Below are 15504 nucleotides of genomic sequence, written 5' to 3'. Positions count from 1 at the left end.
TATAAATATTGAATAGTATATTTCCCAGGAGAATCATTTTCCATTTCTGTATGTTCAGCTTGCAGGTGAATAGATTATTTAAGTGTCCCTTAAATCCCTTAAGTCCCCTTTAATTAGTACCAAATTGCATTTTTCTTTCTAAGAAAAGTTTGTACTTAATGGAAATCAAATTTAAATTGTAGAGTATTTTTTGTAATGTTTTGAAAATCCATATAATTAGTCAGTTTGCTTCATCACACGCGCTGTTGACAAGTGTGTGTTGTCCAAAGCTATTTATATGCTCAGACTTGATGTGACATTTGGATTTCATCAACGGAGTCTGTTAAGTCCGATATTGACCTTTGTTAATTGAAAGCACTATACTTATCTGACACATTGATGTCAACGTAGCTAGCATCGTGATAAAAATACAGAAGAAGATTTCCAGATCTGCTTGTCTGGTGAAGACGTAGATTATTGATTACATATAATTACAACTAATGTGTGTGCCGACAGGAAATCTAAAACGTGGCGTGATTCCACGTCGTGCCATTGTCTTTCTGTGTGTGTGTTTTCAACCTCTAATTATCTGTGTTTTTGATGTGTAGATAGATGCTATTGGCACCCAGGGAACAACTCCATGACTTCAAGTATCACTAAAGGCCAATTTCATACCGTGACCTGACTTTCATGTCACAGGAGAGATCGCAACCGCTGCTGTGAGCTGGCTGCCCTGAGCAACATGGAGGTCAAATTACTAAGAACCAGGAAGAGGCACGCAGACGTATCCTGATTGGATGGAAGGACCGGTGACCTTGGCAACTACCCATTATCCGGAGCTCCCAAGGGAGGGAGGGGCCATCAGCAATCTGAGGTTTACTCCCCTGGAGATGGAGACATCGTGGAAGAAAGAGAAAGACAACCAGAGGGAGGGTTTCACTCGTTCTTCTAGGAATCTCCCAGCTTCCATCCTATCATTCCCATCCCTCCATCTATGGTGCTGAGTGGGCTGAGTGTGTGTATGTGTGTGTGTGTGTGTGTGTGTGTGTGTGTGTGTGTGTGTGTGTGGAGTATTGTTTTTTTAAGAAAAAAATCTGATTCTGAAGCTGAAATATTCAGAATATTTATTCACCTTGTGAGAGCAATGCTTCTTAAATGTTTCTCTTTCTTCTTAACACATGCAGTGTGCTGTCAGAAGCTCCGATCTGTCTGTAAATGACTGATGACTGTGTAAAAGACATCTGAACAAATCCATCTCTTCACAAAGCGAGCTATCCTTAAGTCGGAAGATGAAGTAATCTGAACCTACAGGAGCCTTGCTCTAATTTTTCCATGTTAAGGACTAAATTGCGGTGTGACATTTTACATTCTTTTAAATCCAAAAGACTTTAAGACTGAAGCAACACATGAGGAAAATACTTTCAATCCAATCCATTATTTCCTCCCTGATGGAAAACACAGAAGTGTTTTCAGAGAGAAGCAGACAGAAGGTTCTAATATGTGTTTGAAGGATTGCCAGGATGATAAAATGACTGAGCAGCAGAAACAGGTTAAAAAGATGAAGATAGAAGCTAAAGTCTACAGATCACAGAGTAGAAGTCAACCACTACATCGCCTTGCAATCAAGACAAAATACAGGTACTGTATTGCTTCAGTAAAAGTCGGTCTGAAAATATAGAAAAATCGGAAACATTTGTACGAGAGTCTATGGAGTAGAGCCGTATAGTTGTTGGACCCTGGTCAGAGCTGGCTGATGCTATGATTGGCTGGTCTGCATTCAAGGGGACTTTGTGAATTCAAAGTTGAGCACAGACGATGAAGCAGATTTGCAGAACTGCTGGTTAAAGTCACCAACTGGCCAGCCAGTGGTCACAGTCGGGCCTCATTCATGAAGTTTGTCTTCGGAGAAGAAAAAGAAGAGAAACCCTTTTCTGAATCAAAAACATCCACAGGCCAGTGATTTGTCTTACCCACATGTAAATCAGGCATTAGCATAAGGATGCATGCAAATAATCTATATGAAAAGGGCAGCACCCCTGCAGCACTATACTACAGCTACACAGTCATATTAAATTGTCTCCGACTGCTATTATTACTATTTTTATGTTATAGTTGTTTTTCACACTGCAGGAGCATCAGTCACATAAAATGCAAGTAAAATAAGTTAGAAAAAGGAGATATTTGCGAGCTAAAATCTGAAGGTGACTCATCGGGTTGAAGCACGCCATGTCCAGTGCCAAAAAATCTTTTTATCCCAGAAGGAGTCAGTTCCTCTCACAGTAAATTGCTGCATATTTATCACTGTAACACGCTGTCCAGCAAATCAACACCATCAATATTACAAATGAATGCATGAGTGCTTGATAATAATATCAAAGCACTACAGTGTGCCATGTTTGCATCAATGTGCAGCATTTTGCACTGCTGAGTGTGTACATAAGTGTGTGTGTGTGGGTGGGTGTGACCATGACATTGAAAGTTGCAAAAACATGGAACATGCTTGTATCAAAAATGCTGCAAAGCATTAAAATAATATCCATCTATCTGTGTGGATGGATGATTATCTGATCTGATTATCATGACATGTGAGTACAAAAAGCTGCAACAGCTGATGTTTTAATGGCATTCAAAACTATGCATTGTATGAGTGCACTCATTTTTGTGTCTATGTGTCCATTTCTGAAGCTTCACATCAAAACCAAATTAATGTTTACATCACTGCAGTAGAGACGTACATGTATTCAAATGAGAATACGCATAAGATCTGAATGAGGACTCCAGCAAAGCTTCAAACAGAATACCTGATGCAACAACCTGCACATGTTTACAGTTAATACATGTGACAGGTGTAACAGCTGTGAAGTGCATTCAGGTTCTTGTCATCCTTTGTGTCATCCTGTGTTGTTATTATTAATCAACTCTTTTCTTTAATCACTTATCTGAAGTTGGATATCTTGTTTCTTTTTAAAATGCTACATTTAGACAAAAGCCCTGCAGCTGTTACAATTATAAATAAAAGACGGATTCATTTTGGTATTTCCTTCATTTCCTGTAAAATGTACGAACACAATGGACTAAAGTGGAGGCTGACAATCAAACAAAGCCGGATTACAAACCGGGCAAATGCTACATATCCCCAAAGGTCATTCAGGATCACTGTGTGGCAATTACAATTTGTGGTGGTAATTAAATTGATTGGAATTGTGCTGGTGATATGCACCACTAAATGATAAGGGCCTAAAGGTTAGCGGCTTAAAGGTTATGGTTAAATGTGCCCAGTGGTGTTTTCCTAAAATATTTTCAATTCTACAGTTCATATCCCTGTTTTCTAGCTTGCATACTTCTTGTTCTACAAAGGCAACATTGAGAGCATCATCTGCCCCTGTGCCACAGTGTGGTACACTAACTGCACTGCCGAGAATATAAAAAGCAGGATGGAGGATCGTGGGAGCTGACCTCCCAAACTTGGACACAGTGTACGCTAGCCATCTTTTCAAGAAAGCTAGCAACATCAGCAAGCACCCAACCAACCCAGGTCACAGTCTGTTTGTCCCCCTGCCATCAGAGAAGAGATACAGAACCATCAAAGCCCGAACAAACAGACTGAAAAACAGCTTTCTTCCCCAGAAATGTAGCCTCCATTAACCCCCACCTTCCCATAGCTGCTGAGGACTGTAAATAATGCTGCTAATGCACTCATCAACACTTCATTCAACTTGTTATGCAATACATTTTTTATATGAATTATCTTCCATTCATTATCCTGCTTTTTATCTTGCCTACCTTTTTTTCTCATCTTACCGTATGTTGTTTTTGTTATCTTCTGTCTTGTTTGTATTGCTGCTGGTCATCGGCAGATACCAGAAAAGATTTCATTGTAGCACATACAATGACAACAAAAATCCTATGAGAAACTGTGGCCAGCCAATCGACCAAAACAAGTGAGCTACAAGAATATTGATCAATGGCTCTACTAGTGATAATGATATCCACACCATTCTTTGATCATTAATTTAATGCTCCCTGCAGCGAGCACTATCAGTGACCCACGACCAACAGGTCAACATGCTGGGTCACGCGATCGCATTTTTAAAAGTATAGTCTGTTGTAAGCACAGGCTAATAAACGCCCACCTGAACAAATGAATTAATATTGGACATTTACATTCAGTGCAACACTGTTTTAGCTAGTGGCAAAAGGCATTATGAAGAAGAATTGGCACAGCAGATTACTTGACATGTTATGAACGTAACAGCTTTAGGCAATCAGGACAATAGCTTTCTGTTGGAGGCACAAAATGAAAAATGCAACCCATGGTTCTCCACTCCTCTTCACTCCCCTTTCTCTCCGCTATAATCCTCTATTCTCAGTGTTTCCATTTGGGTCATGGCTCAACGCTTCACATATATGTCTCATAAGAGGGTTTAAGGCAAAGCAAACGTCTGAGCTTGCTGCCTTGTGCCTACTGCTAGTTGGGGAGGAATGAAGTTGAGGGGAAAATAAATCAAAGCACTGGGGCAATAGTGACAATGAGACTCAAAAGGGCAAAAAGGGCATTGGGACTCCTAAGAACCCTATATTGAAGGTTTAGATCAGTGATGGGTTTTGACATGAAATCTTTCACCCTGAAACCTCGAGCGTAAAAACACAACCAGGCAGAAAAGAAGCAATGATGGAGGAGGTTGAAATAATAAGAGGCTACTTATTCAATTAATTTATGGATGAGGGGATAAATGGATGAGTGGATAAACTGATGAATGGGATAGATGAATGATAAACCCATGCATGTACGTGAAGGGATGAAAAGACAAATGAAAAGAATATCATGTAATGGGTGAGTGGAAGCAGGAAATGTGATGGTACAGTGGGATAGATTGATTGATTGATGATGATCCAAGTTAGACAAAGCCTCCACACACACTGTAAACAAGCCACTCTAAAAAAGAAGGAAAAAAAACAACGAACTCCCCGCTTGTCCCTTGACGAGAGACCTGTTTTATCCTCAAGCCCCCTGCTGCTTCTGTAGAGCTGTTATGCAATCATTTCATACACAGACACACAGATTGGGGCGCAGTGCCTAAGTGTCTCCTATAGTAGATAAATGCTGTGTGCAGCAGCAGTCAGTGGAAAGAGATACAGAGAGGAAGCTGCAGGGAGGGAAGAGTTGGAGGAGGGGAATGATGGAGAGATGTATTGAGAGAAGATGCAGAGAGGGGAAAAGAGGTGCACACACACAGGTTAATCATCGCTAAAACACTGCACCTTATGGCAGCTAACTCTCTATCTGGCTGTATTTATCTCCTTGTTCCCTTTTTTAAATTTACTAAATCAATTTCTTCCTGACAGAGTTGAGTTTCCTCCCCCCTGGCAGACGATCTAACATGAGGAGGGCCTCTTATCTCCTATGCTTCAAGGGTTTTTCTGTTGCATTTTCACATAAATACATTTCTGTTTTGCTGCTAAGCATCAGATAAAAATACATCCTAATTCCCCAGTTCAAAAAAGGGAAACAATGTGGTTTGAGGGAAAAAGGACCATGCCACTCAGGTAAGAGGACCTTCAACTTCATGCTGACAATAATAACAAACAACATTGAACATCAGCAGTGTTACAGACAGATTTTGTAGACCTATGCATCCACATGTTGCTTCGTCACGGTAGGTTACATATGAATTTGATTGCATTATTTTTTGGGAAATCACATGAATCGTTGAAGAAGGACAGTCTGACCCCTGAACTGTGTGAGGCTGCTGCAACTGGCTGCAGGGAGCTATATATCTGATGAATACAGTTATTTCTGTTTATTTATTAACTGGTCCCTGGCCTCCTGTCGCATTGCAAAAGTGGCTCCTGGCAGAGTAAGTAAAGTATCACTGCTGTAGAGTCTTTGTTTTGTTTCCTCTCTCCAATTCTGTCATTTTCTTTCTCTCACCCTCCCTCCGTCCTCCACCCTTTTCCTGGAAGCATCTTCAGCGTGAAAAATGATGAATAAATTAGCGGGACTAAAGCCTCTGTACTTGCACAGTTAGTGTGTGTGTGTGTGTGTGTTGGCATATCTGTAGATCTGAGGATGTGATCGCACATTTGCATACATGTACATGTTATGAGATTTATTTTTAAACATGCAAAGAATGTGGCTGTTTGTGGGGACTGCACTATGATTTATTTGTGCCACCTACAATTGTTTTTTTGTATTGAAGCTGGACAAGAATTCACACTCTCCTAGAGCCACATGGGCACCCAGCCATCCTGATGAAATAAATGTAGCCCAACTCTGAGAAAGAGAATAAATACAGTACACTAATGTCTTATGACGAGATCAAATAAAGTGGTCAGACTTGTTTCTTTAAAGTGATATTTTAATCATGGAAATAATCAGCCTGGAAATGAGCTGATTTTTCACTTGGAAATTGGCTAATCAGCTATGTTGTGCAAAAACAGATTAGCCAGTCCCGGAAGCTAGGAGCAGGGAGCAGCGATAAATGTTTGGCCTCACGCTGTTAAAAAAAACAACAACAAAAACACAACACTTAAATTTCAAGGTTCAAGTTAGAAAAAAAGATGATTAAGCTAAATAAAAAGTTGTTTTAATGCCCAACGGAATTAATTATCTTTGCAAGAAAGTAACTATTAGCTCCACAAAGAAACGAGGCAACACAATAATGAAGTTTACTTCAGTATAAATGCATGACCGATTTGCTGTCAAGGACTGCTACAGTGCAGAGTGAAAAAAAAACAGAGAAGAACATACAACTGTACACAGGATTTTTGTGATTCAGGCCCTTTTCATGGACTGCCAACAACCCTGCTGTGTAACAATAATAACATGTACAATATGTTCTGAGCTTAGAGAGCAACAGACAGATGTGAACAGCCAGTGACCTTGAAAGAAGACACGCAGAAAGAACGTCTGTGCACGCTGAGTGAAAGAGAGGAGTGGAAACAACCTTCTTTTGGTCTCTTGTCTCCTCTGGATATTGTAGCTGAAGGGTCCCAGTTTGTCAGTGACAGCTGGCCTCATGAGCGCCTGCAGAGAAATGCCAAGATGGATCAACAGCTGAACAACTGAAAGGACAGGAAGGGTTTCATCTGCACAAGAGCATTTTTTTCTTTTTCAAAACTATTATTTGAAGGCGCAGGTCGACTGGGAACACAAGGAATTCAACTAAGAAAATTATAATTATTTAAACAGGCAATACAGTAACACATTATTTTATAATCAGACATGTAAAAAGCCTTTGACTTTGGCCCAGACAGAAAATCTGTTGTGTCACTAACTCCCTGACCTCCAACACTTATCCAGCTCATGTAATTACAATGACCACATGCCCCGCAGTCAACACAAAACCTGCAGGTTTCCATCATCGTAATCATTTTATTAATCTCTCACTGCCATCTTTATGCTGGCAAACTAAAACATGCAACCCAACAGATTTTCTATGCATGTGTATGTTCTTTTCTCCTCCACACCCCCCTGTTGTTTTTTCATTCCATGAAGTACCAGATGCAACATATGCCTCTTGCATGGTACATAAAATGAATTATTCTCACTCTCAATGTGTAATAATCAAAACATTGTAATATAGATCTCCATTTTGAAAGTTTTACATTCATTTGACTGTAATATATATATATATATATATATATATATATATATATATATATATATATATATATATATATATATATATATATATATAGATCTCTCCAGCTTCCCCATACATAACGGAGTGGAGAGAGTCTCTTCACTCAGAGAACCAAGTATTTATACGTTATTTGAAGCCACAGTCTGCAGATTTGTGATTTGGTGTCATGGCTGATTGGCTATCAATCATGATATCGAACCCCCTTTAAATAGCATCAATAACAAATTAAAACCCAACTTACTTATCCGTTTGATAAGAACTAAAATGACAGCAACAATGTTTTTGAAAACATATAAGGCTTATTTTGATTTTTTTGTTTTGTCCATACCTCACCAACGGACATGGAAGGGGCGGGATTTACCAGCTATACTGCAGCGAGCCACCAGGGGGCGACATCAATATTTAGGCTTTACTTTGAACTCTTATGTTGTGCATCTTGACACTGCACCTTAAATGTTTTCCAGTACTGTGTCCTTCCCTACTCTTTTCTTTTTACATGTTTATATTTCACGTATATTTTGCATACATTATATGTGCCTCATTTATCTTGTTTTAACTTTTTATGTTTTAATACACTCCATGTGCACTGAGTAGATCCACAATTGTGTTGTAAAAAGGCTATTCTATTCTATGTATCAAGTGTGCATGTGATAATTGTGTGCCAGAAGTGCCCTAACACATCACAAATACATGTTAAAAAGCATTATGGACGTGCTATAGTGTGGAATTTAAGTGTATAAAGTGAAAGTAATTGTAAGAAAGTGGGGATGCTTTCATGAAAAGCATCTTATACAATGCCAGCCTTGGGGCTTACACCCCGTCTCACCCTTATAACTGGGTGGTGATGTCATCTACCCTGTGACGCTCTCGCTGTCGGCAGCCATGAAACAAACCCTGTCACTGCATACGCTGTGGTCACAGGGCTTAGACAGAGCCTCGGGTCCGCCTGGACGTAGGTTGTGTGTGTGATGCATGTTTTCAATTATTTTCTACCGATCTGATGTTCTCCCGGAAACAGAAGGCCTGGAGAAGTAGAAATATTAGGGTGCTGTTTTGGAGACATCTTTGGAAAAATTAGTAATGGTAGTAATAGCTTGGACATATCCTGGTTTTCTTCAGGGTATGAGGGTGATATAAAGCAGATATTAAATTACTGTGTGTGTGTCTGTCTGCTCTGTGATATTTGGTGTTAGGGTGGCTGTGGGACATCTGTATCATGGCTGCATACTAAGTATCCCAAGGGACTGTCTGACAGGCATATGTGTGACCGGACAAGGTTACAGAGACATGGAAAGTGCCTTCTATCAAGAAAAATGAAGATAAAGAGAGATACTAATGGAGAATAAACAAAGCGCAGAAACACAGAAGAGCTAAAAGAAAGAGAAATGACTCAAGAAAGAGGAAAAACAAATCAAGGAAAAGTTGGAGGAGAAGAGAGGAGTGTGAATGCTGTGAGGAATCTGATGAATAATGTATGGCTTTCTTCCAGCTCTCTCTCTTCTCAGCATTTTGTTCATCTGTAATAAGTTCTGGCCGACATAAATCTCTGCTTAGACCCACTGTAATGGGTTTCACTCATTCTTCGACTCCCTCTTGCACTCTCCACCTCGATCATTCTGCCCTTTTCCATCTTTTTGTCATATTCACTCCCACTCTGCCTCTTCCTTCTTTGCTAATCACCCTACTTATGACTGATCACACCAGAGCAAAGGAGAGGAAAAGAAGTAGAGAGGGACGGAGATGTGGGGGAAATGAGAAGGAAAAAGATTTGGGAAGTAGATTACATGCAACAAGTCTATTAACTGTTAATGTGCTACTGTATGGCCGAAGTGTGGCATAATTTCCATTAGTGTACTGCTGCTCTGCCTGTAATGGTCCCTCAGTTCCTGTTCAGGGAAATCTTAAGTGAAAAGCATGCAATGACTTTTTAGACAATCGTGTGCTTCAACATTTTGGCAGTTTGGGGCAGTCACTTTCCTGTTTCGACATGAAAATGTGTACACAGCCAAGTCGATAATGGTTTTCCAAGTTTGGTGTGGACAAAGTTAAGACCACGGCGATATTAGACAATTCAATGCAAATCAGGATTATGTTCAAATGTTTTCTTTACATCTAATGTCAGTAACTCTATCTATGCATGGCAGACAAGGTGTAGTTATGGTTAGGGAAAAATTGTGGTTATGGCTAACAAACTAAGGTATTGTCGGGTTTAGCCAGATAAAACATTTTTAGTATATTGGGGGAGATTGAGATGGTTAATAAAATGTCTGTTTCTGGAGCAAACTTTGATCACCAACATGATAATCACAAGAGGAAACACTTATTCCTGCACTGGCACTGTACATGTAGAAAAACCTGACTGGCCTGCACAGATTATGGCTTAACCCAATCTTACAATTTTGGGATGAATTGGTATGCCAACTGCAAACTAAGCCTTATCAGTGGTTCACTCTTGTGTCTGAATCAGAAGAAATCCCTGCAGCCAGGTTTCAAAAGCACTTCTTAAAAGCCCTCAGAGGTATGTGGGATGTTATAACACCATGTTAATGCCCATTGAATTGGAATGAGATGTTCATCAAGAATAGGTGTAATATTCAGGTGTACATAAACTATCGGCCCAAATTCAGCATCCTAAATGGGATAAGGAGGAGAGGATAATGGATGGATGGATGTTCTTTCCTGAAAAGTATATTGGGGTTTGCCTCCTTTCACTTTGGTTGAAGGATAATTATCGTCAATAAACTAACACAAAGAGATTTTTCAGTTACTAAGAAAACAGTGGAAATGGAATTGGGTTGTGTTTCAGTTGCCAAATTAAAATGGGTCCTCTTTTTTGTCCTAAAGCAAAATCAATTTGAGCTAAATACTAAACTGTCTTGGCTACATCGGAACATCTGGATGATTGCCAGAGAAAATAGAAAGCGATCTAGATTTCAAAAAGTAAAGAGATGAAGGAATAACATGAAGTGATGAACAAAAAAACAAAAAACAAAAGGATCATTTTGTATTGGATTACTGAAGCTGATGTCGGGGCCTTAAAGTGAACTCTCCACGTGTGTGTGTGTGTGTGTGTGTGTGTGTGTTAGTCAGAGGTGACCTTGGGGTTGACTGAGGCAGCTCTGTCGCAACGAGAGAAAGAGATCTGACAGACACTGCTGAACTCTTCGTGAAACTGTGCGTGTGAATGTATGCGCATGTCTTTTTGTCAGTATTTGTGTACTTGTTTTGCGTGTGTGAGTGTGTGCCCTGCAGGTTCTTGTACCTTCCAGCAGCCTGTTATCTAAGAATAAACCCAAGTGTCAGGACAAGGAACTGGCAAGCCTTCACCACAGTGTGACACACACAAACACACGCACACACCGATCACTTGCTCTTTCCTGGGAGGAAGAGGAAGAATTGAATAAAAATAATAAAATAATATTGTATAAAGATGCTGTCCCTTTGGTTCTTACCATAACAAAATGCCCCCAGTTGTGTTTTCTTTTTCTGCGTGTGTGTTCAGACTGAGACTGAGCAAATTTTCTCACTTTATTTAATTTATTGTAACTGCTGGAGGGATTTTGGACTGACTATGAATGTTTGCCTCCTGCCTCCGTGTGACCAGACCATTGTCATTGCCAGGTTATCAAATGCCAATGCTTTCACACAGCCCTCGGCGCTCGGTACGAGGCACCCTTTGGTGTCGGTATGAGACACACCAGGCTTGCAACTTACTCCAATGTAAACCGATCTGTGGCTCTGCTAGAAGCTTAGAGCAAATAATGTGGATGTAAGATGGTGTAGTCTTCTTTTTCTTGTTCATCCATTGTTGTCGTCTCTAGTAGATGCCTGACTTGCGCAGAACTTGGATTATAGTGAGGGTGACTTAATAATAATAATAATAATTCATTTTATTTAATAGAGCGCCTTTCAAGGCACTCGCCTTGAAAGGTGCCTTACAACATGGATAAAACAATGCAGAACATCATTCACATCATACAATCTAAACATCATAGAACATTTACAAATACATTACAATAAAGGAGAGGGGTTTGTGTGGAGGATCAGATGGAGTGAGCGAGTCTGAACAGGTAAGTCTTGAGTTTTGATTTGAACTGATTGAGAGATGTGATGTTGCGAAGGGAAGGGGGAAGGGAATTCCAGAGCAAGGGAGCAGAGCGACTGAAAGCTCTGCTCCTCATGGTAACCAGGCGGGAAGGGGGGACGGAGAGGTGGGTGGAGGAAGAAGATCTGAGTGGGCGGGCGGGTTTGGCAATGTGGAGGAGGTCAGAGAGGTATGGAGGGGCGAGGTTGTGAATGGCCTTGAAGGTGAGCAGTAGAGTCTTGTACTGGATGCAGTGTGTGATTGGGAGCCAGTGGAGCTGCTGGAGGATTGGTGTGATGTGGTGACTGGATGGGGTCCTTGTGATGATGCGGGCTGCTGAGTTCTGTACTAGTTGTAGTTTGTGAATAGTTTTTTGCGGAAGTCCAAACAGGAGAGAGTTGCAGTAGTCAAGACGGGAGGTGACGAGACTGTGGACCAGGATGGCAGCTGTGTGGGGTGTAAGAGAGGGGCGGAGGCGGTTGATGTTGCGGAGATGGAGGTAGGCTGAGCGGGTTATGTGACTGATGTGTGAGGTGTATGAGAGTGTGCTGTCAAGGATGACACCCAGACTCTTTACCTTGGGGGATGGAGAGATGTTGGAATTGTCTATGGATATTGTGAAATTGGGAGATTTGGATAGTGTGGTTTTTGTGCCAATGAGTAGAATTTCTGTTTTGTTACTGTTCAGTTTCAGGAAGTTGGATGAAAACCAGGACTGTATTTCGAGGAGGAGGTAATTGAGGAAGGAGGGAGGGAAGGTGGACTCAGGTTCAGTGGAAATGTGGAGCTGGGTGTCATTCGCGTAGCAGTGGAAGTTGATGTGATGTTTCCGGAAAATGTAACCAAGGGGGAGTAGGTAGATGATGAATAAGAGGGGTCCAAGGACAGAGCCTTGGGGCACCCCTGTGGTGACTGGGAGTGGTTGTGATGTGAATGATTTGAGTTGGATGAAGTTTGTGCGACTTGTGCTCCGTCAGCCTCACTCTCTTGTCCTGGCACGCACAGATCCAGCGGCAGGATGAGGTCGACACAGCTGGGTGAGGACCAGGATGCAGGAGCTGCCGGAGAAAGACAAGTATACCATCCAACCGCTTACGGGGCTCCACTCCGGAGTTTCTGTCTGGGGTGTCTCCCTTAGCCTTGGTCACTCCTGTGATGACCACAAGGCAGTGGTGCTATTTGCCCATACCGTAGCTGGTGGTTCAGTTTGGGGGCACCAGAACTTGGTCCACCATAGATGGGCCATGCATGCCGCACATTAAGGGGACTAACCACCTTTCTTCGTCCCTGTACTTTAGCCGGTGACCACAGTCTCCCTGTTTGCAGGTGTCGCCGTGGGGAGGGACTACATAAGACTTGCTGGTGAGAGGCTAATATCCTGACAGGGCAAGCTGTATTCTGCTTGCCTTTTTCTGCAGGCAGCGTTGCTAGTCAGCAATGAGGGCTGAAAACGAGACGTGACAAGCACGTGCACAAGCACCAGCACATACACACTTCACCAACACACGAGACGCATCAACCAGCCATTGACACCCGATATGGTGTCATATAAAGAGCGAGAAAGTGCGTTGGGAGGAGGACCGTGTGGATGCATGGGTCAAATGTGTTTAGGTCCCGAAACCAAATTTCAATGTTGGATACTTAACTAACGAATACATAACTTAATTAATGCAACGTTTTCCTCAACCTTTCCCGGCAAAATATTTTCATGAACGGAGTTATTTAATGTAGCATACAACAACAAAAATCCGTTGCTGTTTTAAGCACCTCACAACATGTTGAGGAGGAAACAAAGAAGCAGAAAGAAGAAGTGGCTGAAAGAACTACCGAACACAATTACATCGTTGAGTAAGGAAGTTTCCAACAGGACACAAATAACTCCTGGGTTGAAGCACTGGGTTTGTGCCACCCACATTCCCTGGCTCCTACCCTTTATGTGTCTGTGGTCTGTATGTGGCATAAACTGATGTGGGATACCTAATGGAGCGACGCCTGCAAGCTAGTTCAGGGAGGCACCTCGAGCTGCTCTGCTAAGTACACATGACATGTCTCACTCATGCATCCTCTATCAAAACACACTGTCTCAATTTAGTGGTCTCCCTCAGCTCTCCCTCTGCCTGTCGATGCTGCTGCTGTCCCGTATCTGTATTGCTGCCTGCCCTCACAGCCACACCTCCACCCCAGCATCCACCTGCAGACTCCAACTGGGGGGAATATACATTTGTATCAATCTTCAAGTGTTGAGGTCTAGATGCCAAATGTAAATCTTATTCTACTGTGGCAATAAACATTGCAACAACAAAGTTGAGTTGTCTGACTGAACTTGCTTTGTGAAGGAATAACTGCAAACAGTTCATGAGGATAGCCTGAACCAGCCTGTTTGAATTCATAACAATAACCACCAGTTCTGGAAGGTCAAAGTTAGACACGCAGAGTTACTCAGCGTGTTAAAAAATGACACTTGACGAAGCATGCGTATGTGATAAGTTGGGAATGACAATGAGTGACTCAAACTCATTTTAAACCTTTCAGGAACTGCAGTCATTTCTGTGATTTTCCTTCAGACCGCTCTCACTTTTCCATTTGTCTCAGTATCATCATGAAGTGGAGTCATACAGCTTTGGGAATAAGCATACTTGTATTGCTCAAGTGGAGGTATTTTCAACTCGGGTCACTATGAATATTAATGTTTCAATACACACCTTGCCTTTTTGAAGTGTATATAACCACCTGCAACTCTTTGAGAGGGTGGGTGTACAACTTTACCGATGGGGACCTTGGTTTACATCCAATTCCACAGTTCCCCCCTTTAACAGAGTGCTGTGAGTATCTAAGGGCAGGGCAATGCTAAAAAAAATAATAAAGCTAGCTGTCATAGAGAGGGGCAACGTGCGATAATCGCTTAAATATGGAGATAATGGCGCACATTTCCGACAGTGTCTCCTGGAAGGCATTTGTAGTGTTTTGTCCACACAAAACTGACAGAAATAGTATAAGCACACACTCTTCTTAGTGGAGCAAAATACAACTGGCAGGGTGTGAGTCATGAAAGATCAGGGAATGAATTCAGACAGAGAGTTGGAGAGAGAGAGAGAGAGAGAGAGAGAGAGAGAGAGAGAGAGAGAGAGAGAGAAAGAAAGAAAGAAAGAAAGAAAGAAAGAACAAGTGAAAAGAGCAGAATGATACTCAAGAGGGAAGGAAAGAGCAGTTTAGAGAGCAGTGAAGCCATAAAAATTCAATGGAGGAAAGGAAATGAATGGCTGTATGCACACGAATGAGAGAAATATCAGATGATTGATTACAGTCTCGTTTGTGTTTCTGGCTGCTGGTCGAGCTGATCGGACTGGAAGTGACACAGTGGGGTGTGTCCCTTCATCAGCTTCTCACCATGCCTCCAATGGGGCAGAAACCCCTCAGGAAAGATAAGGGAAAGACCAGAGAGATGAAATAGAATGAAAAACTGATTTGCATTTGCAGGCTGTGAAATTATAATTTCGGAGCTACAGAAAAATATAATTTGAAAAAAAATGTCAGTGTTAGGCAATAATGAGCTTCAGGTAATCTTGTTAGGGTTAATAGAAAAGATAATACTCTTGAGTAGCCTAGCTTAGCCTACAGGCTGGAAGAAAATGCGTTTGATGTGAATGCCCAATCAGTGTTGATGGTACATGGAGTCCATTGAAGCAATAAGTTCCCTAGTGAGTTCCATATTGACCGCGGAAACAGATTTCTACTGCTTGCAGAACGGTGCCAGATCCTTCAGTTATCGATGTGGACTTCTATCTATTTATTAAC

The sequence above is a fragment of the Centropristis striata genome, chromosome 20, assembly GCF_030273125.1.
Source record: "Centropristis striata isolate RG_2023a ecotype Rhode Island chromosome 20, C.striata_1.0, whole genome shotgun sequence".
In the NCBI taxonomy this organism is placed as follows: domain Eukaryota; kingdom Metazoa; phylum Chordata; class Actinopteri; order Perciformes; family Serranidae; genus Centropristis; species Centropristis striata.
The sequence above is the reverse complement of the archived record's forward strand: the minus strand, read 5'-3'. Positions refer to the sequence as shown.